Genomic DNA, 12,388 nt, shown 5'->3' on the forward strand with positions numbered 1-12,388 from the left:
TTAGGTATGGGGTACTTTTGGCCCTCCAGATGTTGCTGAACCACAACTCTTATCCTCCCTGACCATTTGTCATTCTTTCTGAGGCTGATGGGAGTTGTAGTTTAGCGACATCCGGAGGGCCAAAGGTTCCCTGCAGCTGGGATAACTTCATCCGCAAAACTGATCAAGCACAGTGCTATAGATTAAAAGATTCTTGAAGAAAATATCGGATTGTCACAGATTGCAATCCAGAAATGCTACATGGAGGATAAGGCCATTTATGGCTATTAGCTATGAGGGGTATGTTCTACCTCCACTGTCAGAGGCAGTGTGCCATTATGAACTAGTTGCTGGGAATGGTAAGCCAGCCATCTTGGTTGCCAGCTACCTGCTTATGGACCACTGTTGGCCACTATGAGAACAGGATGCTGGAACAGGTGGACTTTTGGCCTGATCCAGCAGGGCTGTCCTTATGTATACCTGTAAAAGTGTTGAGGAAGTAGATGGCAAAGCAACCATCTGTGTCCTGCCCCTTTCATCCCTCCTCCCTTCCTTGCCTTCTTAAACAAGTTAACTTCAGTTTTGACTCTGCATAGCTGGCGGTCAGTTTCAACATTAACACAGAAGGTTGAAGGAAACCTTTGTGCCAGTCTTGTTCTAACAAAGACAGACGAATCAGCAAATGAGCAAGGGGGGAATTATGCGCAGTTATGTCTGAAAATTGATGAAACACATTCATATAGGAGTGCTGATAATCACATTGAAGTGGTTGTCAACACCTATAGCTCTGCATTTTCAGACGTTCATGAAAACTTGCTACATTTTGAACATTCACTGTTAATGTATTAACTATGATCAATTTTGATTTAACCAACTTTGATGTGATACTGATTATTATTCATCTCTTTCATGTCTAGCTACGTAGCTCTGTAAAACCAGACACTCTAGGGGTAAAAGTTACAGCTTTCATTATGCTGTTACCTCATGGGGTACAACACTTTTGGCAAATGTATAGGAGAGTAACTTCAAAAAGGTGGACAGAGCAGCATATAAGAGTGAGGGTGGAAATTCTGTTGTCAGTTCTGGGTACAAATGTACCATTTTTCCCAAGGACTGCCAGTTGGATGTTTTATACCCATGGGGGAATTCATACCTGTCAAAAGAATGTAGTTCTTGCATATCATAGGTGGTGTTCAATAGCAGTCCTACTCAGGGTAGACCTATTGAAAATTAATGGACATGACTAACTAGGTTCAATAATTTTAATGAGTCTGCTCTGAGTAGGACTTAATTGACAACAACTCCATGACTGCCCATATCACTTTAGTTTCATATTTGTTTTTGATATGGTAAATCCACCATTAAGTATCCCCCCCGATAATTTAAACAAAGTAACAGCTGCATTTAAAAAAAGAAAGATCAGAATTTTCCCCTTTCATTTTCTTATATTGCCTCTTTCATTTTAAAAGAAAATATTCATATTGACTAAATATAAAAGGCAAGTAGCTTTTCTGGTCCCTGAGGTTTCCATTTAATTTTTTGATTTCCTGAGGACCCCTCTATCCCAAGCCCTCCAATACAACATAGAAGGAGCTTTGCTATCATTATGTTAACTTATTATGGAGATTGCCTGGTGCGCTTATTCGTAAATAATCATCTCTCTTTTAGGTAAAACCCACTGTAGATCCTGCTCATTATTGCTAGGTTACAAAGGGTAATCAGGGCCTACATTTGATGGTGTTCATGGAGTTCCCTTCATTCTTTCCCAAGAGAGCATGTGTGCTGAGGAAGCAGTTTTGTTACTCAGCATGTAGAGAGTAACATACACACACACGGACACTGGCAGCATCTGGTTATTTCTGGAATTTGGAATTGCAAAAGGATGAGACCGTCATTGTTCTTGTTTTATGGAGGTACCTGGGATTAGCAACTAACAGCTCCAAATCTGGCCTTTTCAGTGATGATTTGGCCATCCGGTTGCCATCCCCAGCAAGGGGTGTGGAGGGGCTGATGGGACTCCAGCAACAACACATTTACAAATTTGTTTTACTATATTGGTGCACTCATCACCAAGGGTCCATCCAGATATATCATTTGTAACTGCTATAACTGGATTTTTCGGCATGCTTCTACATTATGTTACTATTCCATCGCTATTCTGGAATATTGCAGTCATCAAACTGCCTTCCACTGCAAAAATAAAATAAAATTTAAAAATAAAATTTAAAAAATCCAACATTTGTGAAAGATCCAGAATGGTTCTGTAATATTTTCATTGTGTGGAAGGTGTTTTGCACAATTTCCTGCATCTTGTGTGTGGGGTATGTGGTTTGAACAACTTCTATTTTGTGCCTTTCCCCCCTCACTGGCCTTTTATGACAAGAGGTTATCTGTAGCTCAGACCAGAAAGAGTGAATTTAAGAAGTTCCTGCTGTCAGGTCTCCTAATCTCACTGACAAACAGAATTATAGAATACCAGCTATTACGTACCACCATCAAAAACATGGAAGAGCTGTAAGTGTCCTGTGCACATTCTCATAACTCCAACCATTATTGGCTGAAGGAGCAAGGGAACAGAAATGATATGACTACAGCCACAGAACGTTTCTCAGTCCTGAATCTTGTCACTGGTGTGGATGGGAAAAAGCACAATCACCCTCCAGAAAACAGTGACATGGAACCGGTGGTGTGGACGGTCTGCTATAATTTCACTCCAGAATACTTTGTAACAAATAGTAGCTATACTGCTGTGAACGGTATGCCTGGAAGGGTGCAGAGCTGGGATTAGCAATAGTTCCCTGATGAGCACACACTCTTTTAGCACATGCAATGCTGGTTTGCAACCATGTAATGCCATGGCAGCCAACATGGTGCCCTCCAGATGTTACTGGACCACAGTTCCCATCATCCCTGACCAATTGGCCATGCTGGCCTAAGCTGATGGGAGCTGTAATCCAGAAACATATGGAGGGCACCACATTGGTTGCCCCTAGGGTCACCAACCATGGCTGAGGAAATTCCTGGAGACTTTTTTTCAAATTGAGATCGAATTTCTACATGTTACTTTACCAGTCTCAATTCAAGGACCCAATTTCACCTCTTTAATTCACCTTTACTGTTTAAAGCCAAACTTGGAAAACCAGACCTTTAGAGGCCAAGAGAGCACATTTCCTTTTTATTTATTTTTGTTTATTTATCTTATATTTTTGTTCTTCTTTGTGTTTTCTTCTCTGTGTACTCTGTTTTCCGCATGTCATTTTGTTGTCATTCTGTAAAAAAATAAAAAAACCTTTAAAATAAAGAGCATTTAAAAAAAATAAAAATAGTAAACCCCAGGGAGAGTCTCCAAAGACAACCACTACTGTAGGCCATTTCTGTCACACTTAAGCTTGTTCTATCCTCCCTCTCTGCCGCTAGGGTACTAAAATACTAAAGTGCTTGAAATGTAATGTGATGTTTTTACCATAAAACTGGGTTGGCTTGTCCTCAGCTTCCTGCTTTTTAAATTTATATTTGAGCTGACCTCTTGCTATTTTAGCAGATCTGGGTTCTTTTTTAAGAAGTCCAGAAACTCTGCACAGGTCATGTTAATGTTCAGTTTCACCTTCAGCTTGGCTTTCACAATGCACAGTCTTGTCTTGTGTAACTTAAATAGTGGGAAATACTGTGGTAAACCTGTCCTACGTCAGCTACTATAACCTAATTTTCTAGGGATGAGTCTCTTTTGGTACAAAAATGAAGAAATTTGTGGCATTCTTTTCTGTTGTTTTCTAATTCCTTGTGTTTTATGCTTTCAGCGTGGCTTCTCACTGCTTTTCTTCCCTCATACTTAACTGAAAACCCTTCACAGTATAGAATGCATTCTGTTGTAACTGTGTTGACTTTGTGAAGCCAATTTTTGAATGCATCTTCCTTGCACCGTTCATTGTTAAAAGTACACAACATTTCCTTTTTTTTACTGTGCCACTGTCTGAAGGTCCTTCACCACCACCACCTGTCTGTTGTGATTTGAATTTTTTTGTTTAAATTTAAGAAAGAAAAACCGTATGACTGACCAGTATAATGCAGTGAGGCCTTCTCCTGGCTCAGTCAGCAGGCAGCTGCAACACTCTTAGCCACAGAGAGAAACAGGGAACTGTTCTTGAATACTCAACTCTTCCTCTCTGCCACTTCCGGCTGTCTCTGCACCTCTACCAGCCTCCTAACTCCATTTTGTAACTTTTACATAGGACTAGTTTCCACGTTTTTTCCTCTCTTTACTGACTATTTAACTTCCCCTTTGTATCTCCTGCACCCTCCTGTTTCAGCCTCTTGAGATGACAGGCCGGAGTGAGACCCCAGTGTTGGCATGTCCCATCTCCAGTATTGGCCTCAAGAGGTTCTTGGAGATCGGGGTCAATTCCTCCAGGCCAGACCTGGAGAGTTGGCAATTCTCCTGGAGATGGAGCTCAGTTCCTGGTCATTCCAGGCCAAACGTGGACAGTTGGCTACCCTAGTTGCCCCTGCTGTAATGAGTGAAGAACCCTTTTTAAAGGCCATTGCTAGATATAGAATTTCCAGCAATAGTCACTGAATTCATGCAACCATTGCCTGTGAATGCATCTTTTACTTTCACGTCCCTTCTTTGCATTGCATATAATTTACCAAGAGTATTTTCCCGCTCAAATAGTTTCATTTTTTTTATTTTGCTATGGCTAACAGCTCTTTATTTTTTAATTCTAACACCATAAACTTATTCTGATCATCTTTTTTAGCTTCCAGTCCACGTATTTAGACTGAACTGTTTTGCAATCTGCCACAGCTGGAAGAGTACATTGTTCTCTGAATTATTTTACTTTTAGAGAAAAATGTTCATTTTCTCACTCCGTCAGCAAATTGAAATGCAAACTTTTAACTGTTCACTGTAGGATATATTGTAGATTATAATACAGAATCAATGGAGGAAGAGACAGGATCCTCCTGTTCTATGTAACTAATTGTGCGGGGAAACCTGGGAGAATCTGAGGAGGAGGCTATAAAACTTTAAATCAAATCCTGAGATCTGGTGACCTTGGTGGGCCAACAGAGTATGAAACAGGAGAAGCTAGGTGGCATTATGTCAGTGATGGTGAACCTGTGGCATTCCAGATGCTGTTGAACTAGCACTCCCATTACCCCTAACCATTGGCTCCCCGGTCCAACAATATCTAAAGCAGGGGTGTGCAATGGATTTGCACAAATATTGAACCAAAGTGGGATGCTTTGGACAGATTTGGGGCTTCTTCGACCCAAAGTGGGATCTCTCTGAAGCACCCTGATCCAAACTGGGGATCTCCTAGGTGATTTCAGGGTGACTGGGAGATTTTGATGTTTCAGAAACACTGTACAGTGTGTCTGCAAAAATTGAAACATTTCCCCCCCAACTTTCCATATAAGAAAAATGCCAGAGTGGAAAAAGGAGGGAGAGCTCTTTTCATATCAACAGATCTAGTTTCTAATCAGGAGAAATGATTTTTCCAGGGCTGTCCAATCACAGTACTTTAGAGAAGGGATGCTGAAGTAATGTTCTTGTCAGTTCTGTGCTTTTTGTTGGCTCTTATAATGGTGCTTGCATGGAAAATGCTGAATATTCAAGTCCCTTTGCCTCTCTTTTATTTCTACACCCCCCCCAAACAAATCAAATTTAAAGATACCTATCATTAAAAAAGCCTGAAATTATTTGTCTGTAATTTGGCATGAGGGATGCCTCATTCCTGCTATTTTGATACAAATTGTCCACAAAACAATAGCAACGATTAAACGAATCCTTTCTGACCACCCCCAAACTGTAAAAGCTACGCTTGTTGGAAATACAGTGCAGCTAACAACAGGATTCATATCCTGAGAAAGGATGGGCCTGCCTGCAGATTTCAGCCATTTCTGCCAAAAAAATAAAAAAGTTATAGACAGCCTCTTTAAAAAACAATTAAGGTGCTCAGCACAAAAACCTCTGAACCTATTAATCTATAATTTGAAAGGTTCTATCCTGTCAGGAGGGGCTGCATATTTCATTTAATTTGGTTAAAAGAAGAAGGAAAGGTACAGTCTTTTTAAATGCTCTCCATAAAATTGAATGGGGAAGGCACAAAACATCATTTTCTAAATTGGGATTTGAACTTGAACTGAATCAGGCAGCCTTTAAAGTGCTTCAGACAGAATTGGACTGTTTTTCTGAAGTGCCAAATCAGGATCCGAACTGAATCTTGTGGTCAGTGCACACTCCTAATCTGGAACAGCTTTCCTATTCATGACTTCTTGTGTCTTTTCCTGGTCATGGGTAGTGCTTTCTGCCAGATCTGGCTCCAGCTTCAGTTCAGGGATCCTGTTCTAGGTCTTAGTGTATATATGGCCACCCATATCCTTGGCCTGGTTCCAAGGCAAAGTTTGCTCAAGCGAAGGGACTTTTTGCATAACCAGGCTCAGAGCTGGACAAAATTTTAACACACTTTTCAGAAATCAGCAATGCCGCTTTGAGGAGGAGACATATTATGTTTGGACACAAAATTCCTGACTTAGTGGTGCTGCTTAACATTAACTTGTATTTCTAATAATAGGGCTGTCTTATTCCAGGCTGCAGTAATGGCAGCTCCGTGATCAAACAGTAGTTCAGGAGCTGAGTTTTGACTCTTCCATTAATATGCTGTAGGGTAAATAAAGTCCTTCCTTTATCCAGGATAATATGTAATCATTTTGGAAGCCACCTTGTATTATTGGTGTAATGAGTGAGTCACATGGAGCAAGACTCTTGTTCTCAAGTGACACTGCTGTAAATCTAAAGTACTGTTGCTCTGTCCAGATTGTTCATTTGTATTGGTACAAGTAAGAGAATACAGCAGCAATGAGCAGCCAATAGATGTAAGAGCACTTGAAAGAGAGAAGCAATAATCAGTATTCTCGGCTTCAAGGGAATCTTGTGTGATCTGAGTGGAAAGACAGAGCAAATTTTATGTTTCCTTAGGTTTTGCAAGTGTCTGAAAGGGAGACAGTATTTGGAGTACTTACAGGATTAAGACAGTGTTTATATTAGCTGTTAGTTTCTTGAGTGGAAGCCACTCCTCAGTAGCATTTATGCTTGAGCTGGGAGTCAAATCCATAATTTTCCAAATGGCGGAGCAGATGGTCAGGGGCTCTTTGTGCATGGGTCACCAGGCTACCTGCAGTGGCTCTTGAAGGCAGTGTGAAATCATGACAAGCTAATGAGTGACTGCCTTTGGGTCAGGGAATGTGACAGACAGATGGATAAACATGCTGTATTTATTGACGAGTCTCTTCATACAGGGCTGGGAAGAACAAATGCTTCAGTGTCTGCATTTATCGTACATGCCACCACATCAGGATTGCTAGCCAGCATTTTATAGATCTGACTAGTAAAAACTAGTGATGTGTTGAAAATATCTCTTACATTTTTCTCTTATGGTGGGGGAGTAGCGCTCCCCTTCCGTGGCAGGCTCCCTGCCGTAGATAGCAGGGAGGGAGCTGCCTGCCCACTCACTCGCTCTCCCACCTGCCCACTCATTCACTCTCCCTCTGCCCTGCCCGCTCACTCGCCCTCCCCCACTTGCTTGCTTGCCCTCTCCTCGCTCTCTCACCCTCCCCCCTGGCCCCCACACACTTGCCCTCCCCTGTTCGCTCACCCTCCCCTCTCTCTCTCGCTCACCCACCGTCCCCTCTCGCTCACCTGCCTGCCCGACCTCCTGCTTCTCCACCCACCTGGTAGGTAGGTGGGGCATGCATGCGGGTGCCAGGACCCAGAGCAGGCTGGTGCCCAAGGGCGCCAGCATGCCTGGAGCCAGCCCTGTCAGGCATGCTCAGGGGCTTGCATATACTTGGTAGGTTTTTTGAAAAAAAAAATCTTTGAACAATAGACCCTCACACCACATATAAATTTGCTTTTGAAACCCCACTTGGGTGTCAAAAGTTGCTCACCATTGCTTGATGCAGTCATTTCAGGAAGCCATGGTTTCCCACTACAGTACAAGAACAGACTGTGAGGAGTCTTGGACTGACATGTTCCTTTTCCCCCTCTCTTTTTTTCCCCACCCATAAGAAGGATTTTGATTTTAAGTAATCATAGTTCTGATCACATTTTAACTTAGGAAACCTTGATTTGTCTAACATATGGTTTGAGACCGTAGTTTGATTGTTTGCTTGTTCTCAGTAGCAGTAGTTTAAACAAACCGTCATTCCCTGACTTCAGTCATCACAGAAAACTGTTATTAGTTTAAAGTCAGAATGGATGCTTCCTGTGGGCATGAAAAAGGCAGGGAAATGGGCATGTGAGCATGAGGTTCAACACAGCTCTTTCTCGTAATGGGAAGCATTGGCTTCCCATTCCATCTGAACCAAGCCACCATAAATAAATGTTGAGACTGAGTGGAGTTTCAGAAGTGCACTGTTCTTTGGATCCTGATGAGAGACAGGAGGGTGTGCACAAAGGGGAAATAGATGCATACTTCCCCATTCATATATGATCTTAAGTTTGATAAGAAACTGTGAAAATATCCCAGGCAAAATCTTGTACATTATTACGGTTTAGAACGGTACTCTATCCCATGATTCTAGGCCAACCCAGGGTCAAGCTGTGGAACTCCCTCCCCACCAAGGTGCATCTGGCAACTTCATTGTACAACTTTCAGTGAATGCTGAAGACACACCTCTTTTTCCTGGTCTTTGACACCTGAAATGTATATTTTTGGGACCCACCCTTTTTTCTGTGATGTTGTTTGGATTGTTTCTAACTGTTTTTAATTATATGTTTTTAAATTGTTGTAACCTGTCCTGGGACCTTTGAGTGAAGGGCGGGTAATAAATTATGATGATGATCTCGGTCTCCCTCCCCCTCGGATGCGTACCTTTTCTACGTTTGCAGAGCTTTTCTTTAACATGTGGCAGAATTTAAAAATTAATTCCTCCACTTTCAGCAACTCTCCACTTTCAGTTTGAAATGATACAACCCAAGAACTTTTAAACTTTGCTGGGCAACAGGAGTGAGGAACCTTTTGTAGCCAGAGGGCACATTCCCTTGTGGGCAATCTTCCAGGGGCCACATGCTAGTGGTGAAGAGGGGTCAGAGGCTAAAGAGGGTGGGGCAATGGATATAAATCTTCACCTTTGTAAAGTAAGCTATGTTCCAGCTATGCAAAAGTCATATGATTCTATATACACACCAACACACATGCATACACCACTCTGTCCATACTCCATTTGGCAAGCAAGAGGCATTATCACAGTTCAAGACCATACTCTATCCAGGCAAAAGCAGTTGAGTGGGGCACAGAGCAGAGCTGAAGAAAGGCAAGGGTCACTGCCTAGGGAGAATCCTAAGGGCCACATAGAGAGGCCTGGAGAGCCACATTCAATCCCTCAGCCTGACATTCCCCACATGCGCTATATAACTTCATTCTACATAACTTGTAGAATGGCTTTCCACTAGGTAGAAACTAGTGTGCGACTCCCAAGGGGTCCCTGTGTACCCTGGCCCTGTGCTTTTTGTCCCATCTAGTCCTCCAACTGGCTAAACTTTACAACTTTTGCCCAAGCCCTTTTTCAAAAGCAAAAAATAGTTGAGAGTGGGTGGGCTGATCTGGTGCAACATTGTCACTTTTGTCTAACCTCCTGTTCTGCAAGTATAGTTGTCTAGCCAAGAGGGTTGTCATCCAGCTGTGGGACTCATTCCAGACACAAGCTTAGAGGGATCATTGCTCTCCTCTTCATTCCAGTGGGGGGGGGATGTTTCAAGAGAGGAGGTGCTGCAGGGGCCAGCCAGTAGTGCTTACAAAATTAGCCTTGCTAATTGCAGACTTGGCATTTTCCCTGTTTAGTCATCACTGAGGCATGTGGCTTGGATTTGGCTCTTGTATTCTTCAAGCTCACTCATCACTTAGCTGCTGTTGGAGTGTTCACAATTAGCTATAATTTGCTGGGCCTAGGATTACTGAACAAAATCCATTTTATCAATGACCTCTTTACTTTAATCTCTATCTCTGCTTTGTGTATGTCTTTTGTTTGTGATATATGATGTGTGGCTGAGTTAACCAAAGTGGTACCCTTCAGATATTTTGGACTACAACTCAGATCAGGCCCTGCAAACATGGCTATTGGTTAGGGATGATGGGATCTGATCCACAATATCTGGAGGGCACCATGTTGACTATCCATGTTGTAGGTGATAGGTTATTAAGGAGTTGGGACCCCAAAATGGATTCCTTTATGCTGGGTGAAAAGATATTATGGGACATTTATTTTGTATAAATTGTTCTTCTAGGGGACAAACAAATCCCAGATTTGGACAGGTATATGTACAGACACCTGGTGTTTTGCTGATATGTCCAGGGACAAATGCAGATGACTCCAGAAGTGTTCTCAGACAGGTTGAACATGTGTGGATGTGGCTCCTTTACTGTGGGCCCAGATATCAGTTGCTGTGGGTAGCAAGTTCTAATTAGTTTAATTAAAGTTTTAGCTGATTCAATTTATTGATTAATTTATTTATTAAATTTATATCCTGCCCTTTCTCCCGAAGGAGGAAGGCAAGATTAATTGAATGGGATGAAAGTTAAGGACAGAAATAGTTTCTTGGTTTTGAAGATAGTTTGATTCACTGTGTTACTATAATAGAAAGCTGAAAAAGAAATGCATAGTTTTTTTCTTTCTTTCAAAGAATATGTGGTAGCTTTTGTTTATTAAATTGTAAGCTTCATTGCTAAGAAAATGAATACCTCAGTAATATTTTGATGACAAGCTATTTAAATTCAAATGATTAATTTGTTAAAAAAACCCCAATCAATTTAAATTTCTTTAATGAGTTGACTGCCCTTTCGTAAAAGCTTTTGAGAACTGGCCAGTGGTAGCTTGTCAATTTCAGGAACGGGTATATTCTTTGCCTTTTAAAGAGCTGAAGTTCTTTCCTAAAGTAAACCAAATTTTGCCCCAGAAAAACTCAGATGCTGCAACATATAGATCAATTACATAAAGTAAGCATATTTGCTTATTGTGCTTAATGATTTCTACCTTTTGTAGCCCTAGGGAGCTCAGCCATAAAGCACATGTTTTGCATACAAAAGATCCCAGATTCAATTCCTGGCAGCTTTAAGTATGGCTGGGAAATTCTTGGCAATCACTTGTGACTGAGTAAGATTGTCTTCCAAAATAAAGTCTTTAACAATGGATCCATCTGAATCTGTATCCACTGCTGATGTACCAGTCCATGACTAGGAGCTTCTGGATTTCACAGTCCTGCCCCCGTTGCCATTTGCCAATTGCCATGGGACCTTTGTTATGGAAGATGCCTGTGCGTGAATTTGCTTTATGTGAGGAAATCGGCGCACCACGTTCAACACACAATCTTGACAGAAAAAGGCTTTGATCCAATGGCATGGATACCACGATGATTGGAAGTCTTTTATCTGCTGCAGCCTTCATCCGCCTTCACAACCATAGTAACATACACGTTGTTATCCTCCACCTGTTCTGCCATTGAGGCAAGAGCTCTCCAAGGTCCTGCAGGTACTCTGGGTGTCTTGAACTCCTGCTGGGTTTCTGCTGTGTGCCTTGACCTCACAGAACAGGACACACTGTGGCCAAGACAGTGTGGGTTTATGTTTAGCGCTGTGCCAAAACCTATCCTTCATTTTCTCAAATGTTTTCTTCTGCTATGGACGAGGCATCTGTTTTTCTGCCTCATTTGCAGGGCACTCTAGAAAGTAATTATAGTTTTGGTGGGTGTGGGGCTAAGCTGATCTCATCATTGCAAGGTGGGTGAAGGGTGGGTGTGTTTGTGTTTTCTTTCCATTAAACATTTCTCCGGCACATTACAGCCTCTCTGACTCCCTGCACTACCATATCTGAAAAAGCTCCCATAGGAGGGGTTACCTCATGATGCTTTCCCTTGGTTTTAAACTGAAGTGGGGGAGGCTGGCTACTAAGTGTCTGAGATAAGTCAACTCACTGATTTTGTTTGGAGGAAGTGCTCCTTTGACTTTTAAGGAAATCCTTCTCCACTGATTTATTTAAAAGTTAAAATACTTCAGGTTTAAAAACGCACAACAGCTGTACGGTGCGAGGTAGGCAACCTCCCACGCTTACAGGGAAGTCCAGCTGAGGATGTCATGGGCTTTTCAGGAAGTGCAGATAGTGGGAAGAGTGCAGAATGCAGACCACTGGAGAGATCTGTAAAATGAAAGACACTCACTAAAAAACAAAACTTTGATAACCTCAAACCCAAAGTGTGTGAAACAAAAAACCTTGCACACCACCAGTAAGAATTTCACTGACATTTTCTCTCCCCTTTGACATTTTTGAAGGCAAATTTCTTTACTCAAATTTCTTCAGCCTTTCATGACCAAGGCTGCAATCCAATACATGTTTACTCAGAAGTAAGCTCAATTGGGTT

The 12,388-nt window shown here is 41.9% G+C and overlaps 1 protein-coding gene across 3 annotated transcripts in view; it reads left to right on the forward strand.

Annotated features, from left to right (window-relative positions):
* The window catches only part of PLPPR1 (phospholipid phosphatase related 1), a 155,694-nt gene that overhangs the window by 63,095 nt on the left and 80,211 nt on the right, over nucleotides 1-12,388 (forward strand). The gene's annotated exons all lie outside the window — the stretch shown is intronic.

Source organism: Rhineura floridana, chromosome 1 (genome assembly GCF_030035675.1).
Source record: "Rhineura floridana isolate rRhiFlo1 chromosome 1, rRhiFlo1.hap2, whole genome shotgun sequence".
Lineage (NCBI taxonomy): Eukaryota > Metazoa > Chordata > Lepidosauria > Squamata > Rhineuridae > Rhineura > Rhineura floridana.